This window comes from Cupressus sempervirens, chromosome 8 (assembly GCF_028749045.1).
Source record: "Cupressus sempervirens isolate cs-2001-9-10 chromosome 8, ASM2874904v1, whole genome shotgun sequence".
Classification (NCBI taxonomy): Eukaryota; Viridiplantae; Streptophyta; class Pinopsida; order Cupressales; family Cupressaceae; genus Cupressus; species Cupressus sempervirens.
This window is the reverse complement of record NC_143125.1, coordinates 399210909-399231627: the sequence shown is the minus strand read 5'-3', so window position 1 is coordinate 399231627 and position 20719 is coordinate 399210909. Positions and strand designations below refer to the sequence as shown.

At 32.8% G+C, this 20719-nt stretch overlaps 1 pseudogene; it reads right to left on the bottom strand.

The window, feature by feature from the left end:
* Positions 1 to 5: 5 nt before the first annotated feature.
* Positions 6 to 529, bottom strand: LOC149542967 (putative pentatricopeptide repeat-containing protein At3g23330; annotated as a pseudogene).
* Positions 530 to 20719: the final 20190 nt, after the last annotated feature.

Below are 20719 nucleotides of genomic sequence, written 5' to 3'. Positions count from 1 at the left end.
CTTACCATATCCATGGTGCTTGAATTGGGTTCCACCTCTATCAACTTCATTTAATCAAACATTTTGGACACCTTAGTGCCATATCCATTCTATGCATATCTCAACATCATTGCATTCCAAGACACCACATTTCTCATATGCATTTTGTCAAACACTTTCCGTGCAATATCAACAACCCCATATTTTGCATACATGTCTACGAGTGTCGTACTGACAACAACATCTGGCTCAATTTCTCTTCTATAACATAACCATGGATCATCTTAACTTGTCCCAAATCACTCAACCATCTGCAAGCTTGGAGAGTGCTCATCGTGGCAATAGGATTTGAAACTACGCCATCCTATTGCATTTGATGAAACAAAACTAATACCTCTACAATGTCTCCTCTATTTTGTGCATACCCAACCATCAATGGAGTCCATGAAAATCCATCTCTGTAGGGTATTTTGTCAAACACATGGTGTGCATCTTCTAGATTCCTAGCTTCTCTAAGAGCCAACAGATTGGTGCAAGAGCACCTAGTCATAAAGATATTGGAGATGATCCCAAGAAATATTTTAATTATTTAATTTAATTCCATATGTTTTTATGTGATATTCCATGTAATGGAATCAATTGTAATGCCTAAAGGCAATAAATGTAAAGTTGTCAAAAAAGTACAAAATGATAAGTTGTAATATTACAAGAAGTGCAAAACTATTGCAAAAAGTGGAAAAAGGGTTAAGAGAATAAAAGCGTAGGTTAAAAATTTGGTTTGAAATTTGTAAACCACCAATGATCCTATAAAACCTTATGTATGGTCAAACCAAATGAGAAGGGAAGGAAACATTCACATTTTGAAACAAATTTGGAGTGATTCTAAGTTGTTGTTTCTGATATTTTCTTGAAAAACCCTTTGGAGGAATTTGGAAAATCTAGGCATATTAAAACATATCCAAATCTCATTCCAATCTAGCAAATATGTTACAAGTTATGGTCTTTGTACCAAGACCCATATTTATTGTCATAAACCAATAACAAAACTTGTAGCCCTGTCTAGGGCATCCCATATCTTTCACAATACAAAACCAATTGATCCCAAACCAATTTCATAATAAGTAATATTGAGTCTAGTTTCCAAATATATAAGCCATTGAATCTTACAATGCATAAATAATTACATGCATGCAAATGTATGCCTGCAACTCCATTGAAGATTTTAAAAAAGCAATTTTTGCTAAGAAATGTATAACTTGCACAAATCTCAATGAAAACAACTCAAACCAAATGGATATAAAACTAGATTCACATCTCTTTCCAATTAATCCATTTAGAGTTCATAACTCATCCATTTTATCATCTAACAATAATAGTCACAGTCTCAAGGTTCTTATCATTGTGTTAGTCGATCTACTGATCAACGTATCATATTTTTCAATAATTTCCTATTAGTCTTTAATCATCATAGAGTATATTGGCTTCATGTATGGTCATTAATTTCTCAAGGTTTTTATCATTGTGTTAGTCGATCTACTGATCATCATATCATATTTTTCAATCATTTCCTATTAGTCTTTAATCATCATAGAGTATATTGGCTTCATGTATGGTCATTAATTTCTCATTGCTATGTTATTAATCTCGCGGTTAACACTTCTCAGTTTTGTTTTTTAATTGCTGCATCTTTTCATTGTGCTCTCCATTGAGTCAATCCATTGTTTGATCACTTTTTAAATCACTTTCACATCTCAGGTTTGTTCATACCATTTCTTATGCAAAACTTTAGTCAAACCTTTTTAATTTCAATAATGTACATCACCCATCTAAATATATTGCAGCAATGTGTATATCAAATCCTCAATACTCTAGCTATGAACAATATCTAGTGGTGTCCATCTATAATAGGTATGGTAATCACTAATATCGCTAGTTCTTTGACTCAACACTTCATCTCTGTTAAGCTAGGAGTCATTCCGGACTAATTGCTGTCCTGAGTATCTTGTTTAGTAATTGCTAATTAAATACTTCAATATGATCTCCAAATCTTTGTCTTTGTTGATGCATCATAGAATAGAAGATAGTTGATGTGTTAATTCTTAATTCTTCTTTCACAACTCCATAGTTTCAAGTTATTTCATTATTCATGGGAATATCTAAGGAGTCTAATCACAATATCGTAATCTCAAGAAGTGCCAGTTTTTCCATCTATGTGTGGCCTTAGTTTTTTTGGATTCTGCCAAATAACTGTTGACATGCCTGGTAAAATGTCTTTGCTACCTGCACCCAATTATGTGACTCTACCGTAATGTCCCCATGAGACTTATAATAATATAATTTAGTCCATTTAGAAACTTGATTTGTTTATTGATTTATTGTAATTTTAGTATTGCTTATTTGTAGCAATATTATGTATGGAAACAACCACTCCTATTTTGAAATAGATTGTTTTAATCTCTGTTATAACATGGATAAGAGTATGATGCTGTATACAAGCTTTGCTATATATTACCCTTAGATTTCTTCGCACACAAAAAGAATCAACACGCATACCAAAAATCCACAACATAAAACATTCATCACAAGAATTATCCAAATAGTCATTTAGCAGACACAATGAAGATAGGAAGAGAGAGGGCGTAATAGAATATGCAAAATAATCACGAGTGCCTACTTGGATATTGATGCTAATTCGTTACGCCTCAAAAATCCGTGGAAAAATCTCTTCCTTCTCCAACATTTGCAGTTCCTCCAAGAACCGAACACCCCCCCCAAGTGACTAGGAGTGCTTGTAGAAGCCTATGAGCATGTAGAATCCTATGAGCATGTAGAATCCTATGAGCCTATAGAAACATATGAGGATGTCGAAGCATATTAGCATGTCCATACACACTAGGAGAGCCTGTATATAAAGGCCTCTATATACTTTGTGTCCTTTTGCATTGTGAGTTTTTGTGTGAAGACAAAAAGTTAGAAATAATTAACAATGAAAAGTTGAGAAATTCCAAGAAAATCTTGTCGGACTACATTCACAAAGCATAAGTTGAGGTCGTAGATCAAAAAATTGGGTGTCCCAGTTGTTTCATCAAGGTTGCTATCATTGTTAGACTTACATAATCCATAGAATCGATTGGACTGTTCTAGACTAAATGGATTGGATTGTTCTACTGAACTCTATTGATTGGATTGTTATTATTTCTGATGGGGATAAATGAATGTCAAATATAAATGAAATGTCTTGCATGTTTCCAATTTGCACAAGATTGATGTGTATCTTTAATTATGAATAAAATGTTTTTGTAAAAATGAATTTCAATATAATTTAACGGTTGAAAATATTTGTGGGATCTAGTTTTATTATTTTGTTTTGCGTTATTGCTTAAATTTTATATTTATTTTATTTATGTAATACTTTTATAAATTTTGATATAATTTGAGAATGATTATTATAAAAATTTAAAAATATAAATAAGTTTATAATTTGTAATTTATGTTTAAGAGTATGTTAAATCATAAACGTTCTTTCTTTAAATTTCAAGATACAAATTTACCTAACAATTTTTAATATATTTTAAAGCATTATAGTATTATATGTTTATAACTTCAATCTAAGTCTTTGCAGTGAAGTATAATTTGAAAAAGTATCATTTATAATTTAAGAAGAGAATATTTATTATATTAGTAAAACCAAACATTCACATTGCTCACCTTTGCATGAAAATATGTTTTAGGAAATTTATTTGAATGATATCAAGTGATCTGTGATCTGTTGGGGCATGCTAGATTTTTCATATCCAATTATTTCAATGATATCAAGTGATTTGTGTTCTTCATCAGATATCCTTCAACAATCTTTTCAGACCTTAGAACTTTCCTACCTTTAATCTAACCAATTGGTGCAATTTTATTATTATAAAAAATAGTATTTATTTGCAATTATGTTTTTGATTAATGGTAAAAATAGGGTTTGAAGAGATCCCAAAACTCTTTACAATCTCTTCAAAGATGGATTTTCAATAATTTCAACTGATACAATAATTACCCCAAGAGTAGGTAACATAGACTAGGCACAACATCCCAAAATAGTTCAACCAAAGATTGTTGAGGATACCACTATCCAAAGCCAACAAAACAAAGACAATCAGGAAAGAGTAACATTAAATCCATACTATCCGAGATGGGAAATCAAATCCCAGAACCAACAAAACAAAGGAACAAACTAAGTTTTGCCTTTACTTCCCTTCTTTTGGGATCAAGAGGTCATATCAAGTTGAGGAGGAGACTTCTTTGAATGCTTTCCAGTAAATGGGATCCATCCCTCCTCAACCATAGCAACTTTATTTTGCCAAGAAATAGACTCTTGAGATCCAACATAGGACTAGGATCCCAAGACTGAAACACCACTATTACCACTAGCCACTAAAATCAAGGCCAACAACAACCTAATTATTTTTATCTTGAGTTGTTCCATAAACGACTACCTCAACCACAACATGTTGAACTGAGCCAACATTATCAAGAAAATCTATAACATTAGACCTAAGCGCTATAACAACCTGGTGATTAGAGCCAGAAGGGATAAAAACCATCTCCTCCGATCTAGTCTTATCAGTAATCATTGATTCTTCCAACTTAGAATTACCAGTATGAATCCCTCCCCTAGTTGAAGGAATCACCTCCTCCTAAGAACCGTTATTAGTAATAGTATAGTGCTCTGATAAGGCTCCATTCCACCATGAAGAGGGCATCTTAGATTTAGCTTTGACAAAATCATACTTTGCCACCAAGTAACCAATTTTAAAGCAATTACGACATCTAAAATAATCAAGAGTTTGAATCTAAAAACCCTTTGGAGAGAAAAGTTTTATTTTCGTCGGCCAACCTTTGGAAGCATCAATATCAACAAGAATTTGAGCATATGTTGAGTGGAATAGATTAGAAGAGGCAGAATCAACCATTAAGAAATCTCTTAAGGATTTGCCCACTTCTTCAAGAATAGAATCTGTCCAAATGTGTAGGGGAAAATTCAAGAGGTGAACCCAAATAGGCATCTTACAAAAAATTCAGATGAAGGATTGAAACCCTGAAGCCAAGGCTTAATCATCAAGGGTAAACAATTCTCTCATGTATAAAAATGATCACAAAGAATGATCCTTTTGTCCTCATGGTTATTAAATCTTACAATAAAGAAACCATTCACCAAGGGATGGATTTGAATAGAGTTAGAAACATAAGGTTTCTAGTGCTTAGAAATCTAAGTGATGAGTCACCAAAAGAAAACTTTGCAAATTTTTTTTAGAAACAACAAACTATGCTCAGAGTCACAGACTTTATTTATCCTACACAAGCCTAGTCTAATCTCCTTTGAGCTACTCACTTACAATACTTATATAGGAAAATAAGGAATCTTCTAATCCTTAAAATAATGAACAATTTTCTAACATTAACTAATTGCTAATTATCCAAAATTCTACTGAACTCTAATTATGATTAAAACTGCTTGGAAAAGTTATCTCCTAAATTCTAATCTCAGTTGATAATTGTTGCTCCTGCATCAGATATCCAAGGAACAAAAAGACTTGTTCATGGGCTCCTTTCCATGAGATCCTCAACATTGACACCATACTTGAATAGATCCAAATTTGTCAACCATGTGCAATCTTTCAGTGGGTAGCCTTTCCATTTGACTGAATATTTTAGATTCTCCTCACCTCTAGTTTTCATGATGACTTTCATGTCCAAGATTAACTCAGGTTGCTTTGGTGTGGCTTTTGACAATTACTGCTCCCATCTGATGACCTGTTCTTCAACTGCTTTAGGGTCTTGGATAATTTGTTCCCCATCATTAGAATGGTATGGTTCTAAAACATTAAATATTGGAGAAACACCAATGCCATTCAGAAGTTCAATCTCATACACATTGTTTGAGAATTTACGTAGAACCCGACAATGACCAATTTTCTTTGCTTTCAATTTATTATATTCTCCTCTTGGAAATATTTATTTTCTAAGATGAGCTAGGACTATACCACCAAAAATAAAATTGACTTCTTTCTATTTCATATCAGCTCTCCTTTTGTACTTAATGGTACTTTCCTAAATTTCCTTTTCACTTGGTCAAGCAATTCTTGGATTACATTGGCAAAATCCTTACCATTGACACTTCTTGTCTCTATTTTACCAAGATTTCTTAGCTCATACACAAATTTAGGATGCATACCATACAAGATTTTAAATGGATTCATATCTGTACTTCTATTAGGAGAATCATTATATGCAAACTCAGCTTGTGCAAGCACCAAATCCCACTGTTTTGGATGCATACTTGCTAAACTTTGCAAGATGTTTTTGAGGCTTCTGTTGACTACTTCTATTTGACCATGAATTTGAGGATGGTAAATTGAGTTGAAACTCAAAGTAGTGCCCAATTTCTTCCATTGAGTCCTCCAAAAGTGTCTTGCAAATTTAGTGTCTCGATAAGAGACAATATTCATAGAAGTCCATGTAGTCTATCTCCTTGAAGTACAAATTTGCAATATTAGTAGCATCACTTATTTTTGTACATGGAATGAAATGAGGCATTTTAGAAAACCTATCAACATCTACAAAAATTAACTCATGTATTTTATGCGTTCTTGGTAGACCAAGTACAAAGTACATACTGATTGAATCCCATGGTCTATTTGGGATTGGTAGTGGTTGATATAAACCTGCATTCTAACTGCTTCCTTTGGCATGTTGGCATATTTTAAACCTCTCCAAAAACCTCCTAACATCATTTCCCATACATGGCCAATAATAATGTGAACTTAATTGAGCTAGTGTCTTGTTTCGTCCAAAATGCCCCACTAAGCCTCCATTGTGTTTTTCCTTCAATATATTTTCTCTCATGGAGCTTCTTGGAATGTAAAGTTGGTTTCCTTTGAATATTAGACCCTCCTATATCATGTATTCTATCCAAGGAATTCTATCACTATTCAATGGATTTAAACAAGCTTCATATGCTTTTTTGAAATCCTTATCTTCTTTGTACATCTCCTCCAAGTCATCGAATCCCAATATACTTACTTGAGATTCCTCCAAGATCAAACTCCTCTTGCTAAATGAATCAACCACTTTATTAGATCGACCACTCTTGTGTTTTATGAAGAAAGTAAAACTTTACAAAATTCAACCCATTTGACATGTCTTTGGTTCAACTTATGTTGATTATTGATAAATTGCAAAGCATGATTGTTAGCGAACAAAACTAATTCCTTAGGCATGAGATAATGCCTCCATTTCTTTAATGCTTATATGATGGAATAGAATTCTTGATCATATGTTGAATATTGCTTCTTTTCATCATTAAGCTTCTCACTAAAGTAAGAAATAGGCTTTCCATCTTGACTGAGGACAACATCTATAGCAGTCTCACTAGCATCACACTCAACTTGAAAAGGCTTAGTAAAATTAGGTAAAGATAATATAGGTTCCTTTGTAATTTTCTTTTTAATCCTATGAAAGCTCTTATCCATTGATTCTATCCAATAGAATGTCTTTTTATCTCTTTTAATAGTATCTACCATTGGAACACAAATCCCACTAAAATTCCTTATGAATTTTCTATAGGAACTAGCCACCCTATGGAAACTTCTTACCTCGAAGATATTCTTAGGAGTAGGCTAGTCAATGATTGCCTTTATCTTGTCCTTGTCCATCTTTAGTCCTTCTTGTGAGATGGCAAATCCCAAGTAAACCAATTTTGTCTTAAAGAAAGAACACTTTATGAGATTGATTAGTAGCTTTTCCTCCAATTTATTTCAACCATCCTTAAATGTTTCAAATGTTCTTCCTTTGAGCTACTATATACTAGGATGTCATCCAAGTAAACTATGCCAAACTTACTTGTGAAATCTTTGAGCACCTCATTCATAAGACACATGAAAGTACTTGGAGCATTAGATAGGCCAAATGTCATCACTCGCCATTTGTAGAGACCATAGTTTGTCTTGAAGGGCATCTTCCACTCATCACCTTCCCTTATTCTAATATGACGGTAGTCACTTTTGAGGTCTATTTTAGAGATATACTTAGTCCCACTTAAACAATCTAATAAATCACCGATCCTTGGTAAAGGGAACCTATACCTAATGGTGATTTTGTTGATTTCTCTAGAATCTGTGCACATTCTCCAGCCTCCATCCTTCTTAGAATTCAAAATAGTTGGAACTGCACAAGGGCTTAAGCTTTCCTTTTTCAACCCCTTCTCCAACAATTCTTGCACCTATTTCTTAATTTCTTCATTCTCCTTCGGAGTCATCCTATAGGCAACTTGATTCGAAAGATTTTCTACTCTAGAATCAAATCTATGTGATGGTTGATACTTATTAATGGAGGTAAATCATTAGGAAGATCATCCACTGCTATGTCTTTATACTCTACCAACATATCTTGAATTTCTTGAGGAAAATCAATTATCTTTGTGCGAGTAACTTCAATTTTAATCTTTCCTATCAAAGCAAAGTTTACCTCTTCCTTCTTAATTTGGTGTAAAAATTGCTTACTACCCATTAGCATCATTCTGGAGCTTGGTTCAATGGCAACTCTTTCCTCTTTTAGGGGTTTAAGAATGTGTTTCTTCCCATCTTTCTCAAAAGTGTAAGTATTATCTTGTCCATCATGCATAACTTTTTTGTCATACTGCCAAGGTCTTCCAAGAAAAATGTGACATACATCCATGGGCATAACATCATACACTATTTGATCTTTGTAACTTCCTATTTGTAAATCCACTTTTCACTGCTCATTCACCAAAATTTGATGCCCTTTTTGCAACCATGATACCTTGTAAGGAGTAAGGAGTAGGATGTGTTACCTTTTCCAAGCCTAGCTTCTCCACCATCTCTATCAAAACTATATTGTCTGTGCTCTGACTATATATGATAACCTTTCAACATTTTCATCCATTTTTGCATGTCATTCTAAACAATTTTTTCCTTTGAGGTGGTTCTATCACCTCCTTATTGGGTTTGAGTAACATTCTTTTCACCAAGAGCAATTCACCCACTTTAGGTTCATCATTATAAGTGGGAAGTTCTTGTACATATTCCTTCTCTTCACCTTCAACAATGTGTGCACTCCTTTGACTGGTGGTAGGATTTTTTTGGACACTCAAAAGGTCTATGTCCATATTTGTTACATTTAAAACATTTTCCAAAAAATCCTCTACTTCTATATCTTGAATAAGGTCTTCCTCTAAAAAATTCATTACTTTTATATGTTTGTTCTTGTTGATGTGAGCTACTAGCTTCTTCTTTTTGTGCTTGTCATTGTGCTCTACCTCCTTGTGATCCCCTTCCTCTAAAACTTTGATTCCTCCCTCTCAAGATTTGTGTTTGTTTCTTGGATAACTTATCTTTTGCTTTAAGAACATATTGGTATGCTTCCTCTATTGTTCTAGGACGAACAAAGTTAATTTCATTTTGAATATTATACTTCAGCCCATTGAGATATCTAGTCATTTTTTCAACATCATTTTCAATGTGACCAACTCTAATGGTCAACCTATAAAATTCTTTTGTTTAATCTTTAATAGACATTTCTTTTTGTCTAAGATTTTGTAATTTCTTGAAAAGGCTAAGCTGATAATCTTTGGGCAAGAAATTAACTTTTAGTTTTGCCAATATTCTATCTCAACTATTGATCTTGGCCTTTTCTTGTTGCATCTTTTCATCTTGTACTCCATCCCACAAGAGGGATGCATGTCCTTTCAATCAGGTTACTGCAAATTTTACTTTCTTTTCATTAACAACATTTTGATATTTAAAGTACTTGTTCATTGCATCGATCCAGTCAGTCAACTCCTCAGCATCTAGGTTTCATTCATACACAGGTACTTCCATCCTTGGCTTGAAACCAGCTCCCAAAATCGCTCTAAGGATTCTTGTTTCAACTCCTTCCTTCTTCTTCCTCTCCTCTTTTAGGTTATGCCTCTTCATCACTGACATTCTCTATGTCAGTTCCTCTTCTTTGTGCAAGTTTGATAGCTTCCAATCGTGCCTCCATGTGTCTCATTCCTTCCAGAAGTTTTATAATGGTTGTTTTCCTTCCTTGACCTCTTCCTTGTCCTCAAACTCTGAGCGCCATCTCTTGGCAAAGAAGTTCTTGTCTTGAACATACTGGAACATCTTCACTTTTGGATTCCAATAATGACAAAGGACTGAAATATAATCTTCATCTTCACTTTTGGATTCCAATAATGACAAAGGACTGAAATATAATCTTCTTCTCATAAAATGTTGATTCTTGAAAATTATAAACTACACAAATAACACCTCACCTCTTAATTTCCAAATTTCAATGTTACCAATTCCTTTGCCTCTTATTATTATTGCTACCGTTGTTAATGTCTGTGCAATAACCTCCTTTATAGTTGATTTTCAATGCCTAGGGTGAAGAAGAGATGGAGTATTCCTTCACATTTCTGTTTTGACAATAGCCAGTCTTAACTAAAATAAAACGATCTAAGAAGACCACCATATATAATGCAGCTACAAAGAGTGGAAGTCAGCTGATCAAACAATAATCATGGTGAGCAATACACATCTGATCTCCAGTTAGAATATTTAAGAAACAATGCAGGCCTTGATCATTGTTAGTGTGCTAATGTTGTTTCTCATTAGTGGACTGTAGGTTCAAAACGTCACACTTTTATGTGGCTCTGATACCACAATGATGAGCCACCAAAAGAAAATTTTGTAAATTTTATTTAGAAACAAAAACTATGCTCAAAGTCACAGACTTTATTTATTCTACGAAAGCCCAATCTGATCTCCTTTGAGCTACAAACTTACAATACTTATATAGAAAAATAAGGAATCTTCTAATCCTTAAAATACTGAAGGATTTGCTAATTAATGAAAATACTACTGAGCTCTAATTAAAATCAAAACAACTTGGAAGAGTAATTTCTGAATTCTAATCTTGGTAGATAGTTGTTGCTCCTACATCACCAAGCATGGAGCACTAGGAGTATTGGCCAAAAGCCCTTAAACCTACCAATAACAACATCTACAGAGAGAGTGTCACAACCCACTTAATGAGACATCGAATAATTCACTATTAAACTGTTGCATAGGTTAAGGTAATAAATTAATTTCTTAAATTATAATGGAACATCATTATTAATGAATTCATTAAGATGATGATATTTTTAAAGAGAAAATATTTACAAATTTTGTTGGAAAAAGAACTCTAAAACGGATATATTTGGTTGTCGTCACACTTAAGAGGGAGGAGAGGTAGCGACGTGGCTGGGTAGTTTTTGCTCTCTCTCATTCTGGAAGCTTGGTCAAGAGAATCTATGCATAATTGGAAGGGAAGAAAATGGAATCGTGGGTATTCAGAGTGGTGATGGCGAGAGTGGCGTTAGTGACACTGGGCTTCGTTATGTTCATCATCCTTCTCTACATGATTATCACAGATGATTCTCCATTTCGTAAAGACCTCCTCACACCATGGATGAATGCAACACTGATTGATTTCTACCTGAATGTTGTCGCTGTAGCATGGGAGGGAAAAGCCAAAGAATGATGGCTACAAGGAGGAATCTTCTGGAGGGGCGAGTGGAGAAAAGGGTTAGCAACAACAACATCTTCTCAAGTTCCTCTATTTTCATAGTGTTATTTTCTTTCAAACGAAGTCTTGAACTCTAAAACATAAAACCATTTGTTTACTTTTGTTGCTTGTGAGCTAGGTTGAATACTTAAGATACCATAAAAGCATATGTACATCTGCATATTAAGAATAACTTGCTAAGCTAAACAATTACATCAACAAAAAAAAAATGTTCACCTATTACTATGCGAATGATATGATGGTTTATCGTTCCACTATTTGTAAATAGCTTGGTGAATGGATCTAAACTAAAGATGATAAGAAGAAACCCTCAGTTATCAGACATGGTATTATCAATCAACTGCTATGTCTTCAATAGTTACGCCTTAATCCTCACTTTACAATGTGGGCGGCTAGATTCATGTAATAAATCTTGGCTTATGGGCTAGTGACACGCCATTTCTTGTGGTGATAACCTCTTAAACACTTTAAATCCCTCCTATATTAATGCAGGAATAGTGAATGATTCATTACCAAACTTGTCACTCGAAAACATAGTTCCCGATATATATGCTAGTCTCCCACTATGCTTTCTTTTTTGTGTTATTTTTCTAGTCAAACCAGAGAAAAAAGTCACATCATTCTACAAATGTAATTCTAATATTAAAAGGCCAAGACGGGTTACTCTTTTCTTTTTTTGGCAAAAATACTTGAGGAATTGCGCCTGTAGCTAGTATTACCCAATGTAGATATTGTAGTTAAGGCAAGAATCTCATCTTGAAGACGCTAGAAGAGCATAGCATCACTAGATTGTGCCCTTTTTAAACATAGACTTGGTATTTTTCTCTTGCCAACGAATAGTTTGTGCAAATCAATTAGTTCGCAGAGAATGTAATTGTTCTTGTTATATTAAAGGAGGATGCATTTTTCTATGTGATTGTAGTGAATTTTACTATACAGAGTTCTCAATTGCTTGTATAGAAGTTGTAGATTCCCTATATTTATTGGATGTTCATAAATACACTAGATTAGTGTTCTTACTGTAGATTCACGATTATAATTACTGTATGTAAAATCTCTACAATCATTGATGTAACTTGTGGAGTATGCATAAATTCCCACATTGTGATTTCATTACATCTTCTTTAACCATCTCTTGGTAAATATTTGGGTGGCCTATACAATCCTAGAAAACAATCATCCATCTTATTGAAACCTTTATCCTATCATGGCCCCTTTGTGATCTTAAAATGACAGTGGTGGGAATAGGAAATCATTGAATTAAGCTAAAGATGTGTATGATTTCTTGAAACAAATAAGTCTTGAAAGATTAAATAACTTGGTTGAGCCATGACCATTAGGATGAATGATACAAAATTAGATAGCAATGAAGGATTGTTCATCAACATAGAAATGAAACTCTTTGAAACATAGGAGTGATGTACTTTTAATAAATTCGTAAGATTGTGAGTGGGTATGATTGAATATATATTACCTAGAATCCCTTTAGAATTTCGCGTAGACCCTGAATATGACTAGAATGTATTAAAATACTCATTCTTTCCTCTTTTTTTGAATTGAATGAAAATGGCTAATTCTTGTGTATATACTTTGATGAAAGTCGTTGTACAATGATAATTGAATTGAATGTATTTATTACTTATGGTCATGAGTGAAAGAGTAGTATAAGCTAAGCTACGTCGAAGGATTTTCTTTCCTATATAGATGAATGGTATTGAACTCTTGAATATGATGCAATGATTCATAGTGGTATTTATTGGAAACAACTAGATTAAAAAATATTAAAAGGAGATGTAGATTCTTTTTCATAGATATAAGAATTTCTTTATGTGAATGATGAACATACTACACACAAAATTCAGTCTTGTAAAGCTTCTTGATAGTGTGGTCATCAACTAGGTCTATTGTGACATAATTACATTGATTTGAATTGTGAGTCATTGTGAGAGTTTATGAACTACTTGATGAAGTTCTGATATTGGAATGAGTTTTTTATTATTATTATATGGTATGTTTCCTAATGGACATATGAGAAGGAAATTATTGAGTCAAAAAAATGTGTTTCTTATGTAAATGATTGAATGTGTTAACTTGCCTTGGCTTTAAAAGGTTGTGTTACTTGCCTTGCTAATTAGTGAATAGAATTTTTTTATTATATTATAGAAAATGTGTACACAATTCCATTACTCTAAGTTTTACTTGTTTAAACTTCTTCAATGTTGGGTTGGGTATCTTTCATTTCAAGAAAGTTTATGGGGAAGCTTAACAACTTTGTGGTAGGGTGGTAAAACACTGCTACAATATTCTCACCCTTGTGTTCTTAGATAGGTTCTGGAGCTTCTACCAAAATGGTCGACATAATTGGTACATCTTGGTATCTTGGTAACATAAATATAGTTTTTTTTAGATTTGAGCATATATGTATATGTATCATTTTTGTTAAAGTTAATGATAGTTAATCAACTAATGTTGACTGGTCAATATTCAAATGACTTAACCCTTGTTGATTTTTTCATATTTTATGGAGACTTTTGATGTGGCATTGGTTTTGCAGGGGTAGTCATTACAGAGAGTCTTAGTATGATGCTCAATATCTGAAACACTTCGTTCATCAAGATTCGACAAAAGAGAAAGGCAAGAGAGGGCCAACATACCCTATGGGCAAAGGATGTAGAACACTTAATACCCTTGACCATCAACCCATCAACATGTGATCCATTACAATGAGTAGAAGGGGCACCCACCTCGGTAGATGCACAAGACGAAGCACCACAAAAGAGCATGCAATGACGTTCACAACCGAAACTCTAGCAATATAATTATTTAGTTTTCTTAACATATTATATATGTTGGAAATGATAATAAAAATTAGTGTTTCAATTATAATAATTCTATTTTTTTTTTGGTGAATATTGTAAATAATTATTCCATGTTCTTTTTATTTTTGTCATATTATCTATGTAAAATATATTGCTAACATATTTTTGAAAAAATGTTAAAGTAATGTTAACTATCAATATAATTTAACTAACTAAATAGATTATTTTTGTTTTTTCATAGAAATTAGAGTCTATAAAATATGAAATGTGTCTATACTAAATTTTCAAATAAAATTAAAATTAAATTGTAGGTATTAAATCTAAAATGTAGATTTGATGTAATCTTTTTGTTGACATATACATGTAGTCCTTCTATTCTAGTCCTTTTTCTAGGCAAATCATTTCAAAATTTAAAATTAAACTAAATTTTATAATCTTATATTATTAAGATTTATGAAAACTCATGCAAATCATTATCGAACTGTCAATTATTTTTAAACAAAATTTTCATATCTTGGTTGTGTAAACAATGCATAGTTGGAGGGAAGTTTATGTTAAAACACATTGATAGTCTGAGTACTTTATGAGTTAGGAAGATCTTAATTAAAGATAGCGAAACTGAGTTAGCAAAGGTTAAGAATGTGATTTTAACATAAAATTTGTTAAAGTCAAAAAGATGATTATCATAGATACTTTGTAAAGAAAAATCATTTATATTATTTGACATTAAAATTTATTAAAATATTATAGAAAGATATTCTAAAAATACCTTTGTTATTTATTTAGTGAAAAAAGGTTCTAAAGGGATCTAAAATCTTATTCAAAGAAGGTTTTAGAGGGACATAGATAAGACAAGATGAGAGAAAGCCAAGAAAGGGGGTAAAACCAACTATCTCCTCCCATCAAGACAAGATGTTGCATGACAAGAAACAAAAAGCCCAAGAAAACATGTAACCAAAATTGGGAAACAAGGTTAGAGGGGAATTTGACCCATCACAACCAAACACATTTAAGATTTACCTTTTGTATTAGCCTTGTGGTAATGAAGAGTCATATAAAACAAGGACGGGGGGGGGTCTAGATCTATTACTTTTGATTGTAATCCATCCATTTTCCACCCTAGCAACAACATTCTACCAATAATTCAAATCCAACATAGTAGTACCCCTACTTTAGGAGAGAATACCAGTAGAAGATGCTAATGAAGGGGGAAAAAAAAAAGAGGATTAGGGAAAAAAACTATGAAGGAAAGACAAGTCCAATAGAAACATGAGGATCATAATTAGAGATGGCCATAGGGGGACAACAAACAAACATAAGTACCCAAACGACAACAACACTCTTATGTGGGATGTGAATAGTAACTTCAGTAGGGCTACAACCAACTAGAACCTCACCAAAGGTAGGATAATCATCACTTCCATTAAAAACCACATCTACCAAAGCTAAATTAGTCACAACATTTGAAGAAATAGACTCTTCCACCAAGAAAATAATTTTTGCTTTTTCTCTACTTCACACATAGAAGAGATATGACCAATCTTAAAAAATCTTCAACACCTTGATGAAGGGTGCTCCCCTTAATACCAAAAACACAAAAAGGAGATAGATAAAGAACAAAAATTTGTGAGAACAAAATATGGGCTTCTTATTATCTCCAAAAGTATCAAATTACATATATTAGAAATACAAGACGTAAAGCCATATGGACACATTCCTTACAATATTTTGTAAAATAGAGCTATGAACAACCACCTATAACTACTCTAGACAACACTATGGGCCTTCCTTATAAAGGCATTTTATCACCACTTGGGAAGGTTGCAGAATTTTAGCCCTAACTCTTGAGGCTGACCGACCCCCAAATAATATTGTTTTCACATTTATTACATAAGGCCAACTCAAAATAATTACAAATTATACTTTAGGTAGTCCATCTCCTGGAGGCTATAAATTTTGCAAATAAACTTTGATTGGCTAATATTATAACCACTTTTCAGAAATGAATCTTTTGATCTACAAACCTTGAGTAGCACAAGCTCTAGTTAGCTGAGGTTTAACCTCATTTCAGAGCCATTTAGGCCTTCGAAATTGAGCTCAAATATTTTGTACCCAAAAACCTCAATAACTTATGTAATACATATGATATGACAATGAAGTTCCACTAGTAGGATGATATAACTAAGATCATGAACCTCAACCTATGAAATCAGAGCATTTCGAGCTCATATGACCAACTTACTAAAAATAATAAGTTTCTACAAATAGTAACTCTACACTAAAATAGTCCTTATTGAAAAGATATAAATAGAAATAATTTTTTTTTGGGTGATGCAAGATTGTCTTTACACCCAAGAAGCTCTTGCATCACATCTAAAGGGGATGCCTTCATAGTCAAGTGGTTGAATCTAGGACCCCATGGAAGAATCGATATTGATCTCAGTAGAAAGACCTTTACAATTGTCTAGGTCTACCAAAATGTGTAGATAAGTGGTGTACAAAATATCAAAGAAGTCAACAACCAACATTAAAAAACCTCCAAAGCCTCACCCACTTCCTCTAATAGAGAATCATTGCATAGATGAAGGGGAGGGTTGGGGAGTCTAGCCAAATAAGAATTTGTCTAAACAAATTAGAGGAGGGATTAAAATTTGGATGCCATGGTTTAACCATCAACATAAATTTATCATCCTAGCTTAGAAAGTGGTCGCACAAGATCTTAGATCGATCATCGGTATTATCAAAGTTTGCAATGTAAAAGCCCTTTTCTATTGAGAAAATGTGAATAGTACTAGTTAAGATTAGTTCCCCATTTTGGGAGATCCAATCATGAAGTTTTGGAAGATTAGGTCATGATCCTCAAAAATGACAAATTAGCCCATGAGAAGTGAACACATAAGTGTTATGAACAATCTCCTTATCGCTCTCTGTAGACATCTTTAAAAAAATAGATTTATAGACAAGAAATGAGACCTTGTGTTGAAAATCAACAGACTTGGTCACAACAACACCTACAAAGGAAGAGACAAAACCCTTGTGGAAGGTACCACAATAAAAGATTAAGGTCGAAGGTGGGGAAGCAAAATAGGCTTATCCTTGGCCACAGATTCTTGTATGCTTGGGTCCAACAATAGGTATCCCCAATCCATGCACAAAAATATTGTTCACTCCCAAACCTAAACAAAACTTACCCATTGACGGGAAGCCATTGGTGACATTTATTGAAGGTGGGATCACAAAAGTGCGATGGTAAAACTTGGTAAAACCATTACACATGGGAGTGGGAACCAAAGCCATATCTTTAGGAGGTCATGTAGAAAATTAGTAAAAAATCCTTTGTTTTCTTGATAGGTAATGGATGTGGCTATCCTCGCTATAAACTGTACAGTTGACCAATTTTTGGAAAAATAGAAAACATTATGGATTTTTCTAAAAATTTCAGCATTTGATCTTAATGATCTACATAGTTTGTAGTTGAAAACAACGAAAAAATTAGAAAAAAAATCACTACGTTTTTGTGAATCTGGTAAAAAAGATTTTGACTTTGTTTTGTCCTTAGTGCATTTTGTCTGGAGATTAGTTTGTCCCATAGGTAATGGGCTGAAGTTTTAATTATTTATTATTATTTGTTGAAATTAATTATTATTATGTGTTAAGAAAGACCTTTTAGATAAGAGGTTCACAATTTATCATTGTATTGTAGACTTGCCTATAAAAAATACCCTTTTTAATGACTTATTTGAAGATAAATTATTTGACAACAATATGAGGTAGTTAATGACCTCATCCTTTACAGAAATATAAGTTATCTAATACATGAAACTAAGATGAAAGAAAATATTTTAAGAGCAGTTCATGCTATATCTTAATTTGGCTATCCAAAATACTTCAAGACAAAAAAACTATAGCCAAGAAAGGTTTTTATGGAAAGGACTTTATGATAATATCATTAAGCACATAATGTGGTGTCTTGTTTTCAAATATATAAAATTAAGTTGACATTTCTAGCAGCTAAGCTTATTGCAACACCTACTAACTCCAAGGTGTGAAACAAATGTTGTATTTATTTGTTGATGCATAGGCACACTAAGTAGGCTTTCTTCTTTATACTTTACATTATAAAGCACCACATGTTTTTGGTTTATTATTCAAAAGAGTTTTTAGGCTCCATGAATTGGCTTAAATTATAGTGAATGATAGAGTATAGATTCTTAGATGTGTTCCAAAATAAAATTTTCATTTAGCAAGAATTAGACTCATCCCAATGCTACCTACTATTGCCAAATAGAGTGGAAACCTAGAATTAGTGACAAATGGGTAGAAGGTTACTTGTGAAACTATATAGTTAGTCATTCAAAATTGTAGGTCAATTGGCTCTAGCTAGCATAAAATTACTATAACTCTATCTATCACATGTCAAGTATGATGCCATCATTTATGGTTTTATAACATTGAGGCTCAACTTTTTGTTTACCTTGTTATTTTTACAAGGAGGTTCTAGGAGCCAAAGATTTGGTTTGATAAAGTTGGATATATTTAGAATCATTAAAGGCAACCCTTATCATGCCTAGAATCATCAAAATCACACAAATCAATAACCTGTTAAACACTTTAGAGGTTGGTGACATGGTCTTTTAGTATATACAAGGGGGCTACCCCTTAGAGGAGTGGAGCATACAGACTTAAACCCCATTTTCATTAACTATACAAAACCAAACAAAAGGTTGGGAAAATTGCTTATGAATTAGACTTGTCCGAGTAGAACCAAATCCTCATTATGTTTTAATTTTATTGCTTCAAGAAAAAACTTAGACATCATGGAATATACTCATTTCATATGCTTATCTTAGATGAAAAAAGAGGATTTTTTTGGTTCTTGAAAAATTGTTGATACTAGGTAATAACAATTAAGAAAAGAAAGTGTGAAGCAATATTTGGTCCATTAGAAAAATCTATGTGCCACAAAGAAAGGAGAGTACATTTTGGAGCTTCTAATTTGCATTTTCCTGTAGAAATAATTTTTGGGATGGAGGATTGTCATGTCCCCTCAATTAACATAAATTATTAAGTATTATTTATTTAGGAGATATGTGAATTACAATGATTTAAATATATATGCACATTAACTAAAGGATGTAAATTACAATATGATTCAATATCTTCTATAAAAAGTAAGCATCACTACTTTAAGTGTACATCTATTTGTCATATTGATATTATGATCCAACTATGTAGTATAAGAATCAAACTCATTATTCCATCTTTTATGGGTAATGGTTCACAAGACCCCATCGATCATGACAATGAATAGAACGTAATTTAGCACTTATTGCATCTAGTGGATGCTCATAGGGGTGAAGCATAAGGACTTCCTAGGGGGGCCCATCCTAGTACTACTCCAACTCAAGCACATAACATTGGAGAAAACTCTATGATTAAGCATGCTCGAGTTATATTACTAGAATGGTTATTGAAGGAAGCTTTAGGAGGCTTACATATTTGATTCACAATGATGTCTCAAAAAATACTTCATATTATTTGAAACATTAATAAATTGTTTAATGATACAATTATCTTATTATGACTAATCCAATATCTCTCCATTACTAAAGAATCTATTTAATCTACCTATTTAAGGATAGTCATTGTGACACAACCTAAATGGATTCCTCCCTAGCGAAGAGGGAGTGTTGATGTTATTGTAGTCATAGTCAGATTCCTTTATATTATAAACTTATGTTATCTGTGAAACCTCACAGGTTAGTAGGGAGCCTTCTCTAATATTGTGATATGTTTCTTTTTCCAGAGTGTTTATATTTATTTATACTTCAATTTGTTCCTGGAAGGAGACTTATTCTTCCTTAATATATGTGGGTGGTTCCTTGTCACCGAGGGACACCACTTTTTCATAATCATATATATTATTATATAATAATTATTTTTATTATATAATATAATAATTGTATTATAGTAATATAATTATTTGTTCAAATTGTAGCCAAAGAACAAACTAGAGCCAAGATTCTCCATCGTTGCCATCCTAGAGTTGTTAAGAATTAATTCAATAAAAAAGGATAATTTGAATTCGTTACAAGTCAATAATACTATGAAGTAAAATCCCACATTATTAAGGCTCCACTCATCCAATTGACCAATGTTTATACAAAATAGTTTCCTTCATATCAGAGATTTAAAACTTGAAGCAAACTTACCGTAAGAAAAGCTAATAATAATAATTAGTTTAAATATACTTCAAAATATTGAGATAAATAGAAGAAAGAATAACATAGAAAATATCAAAC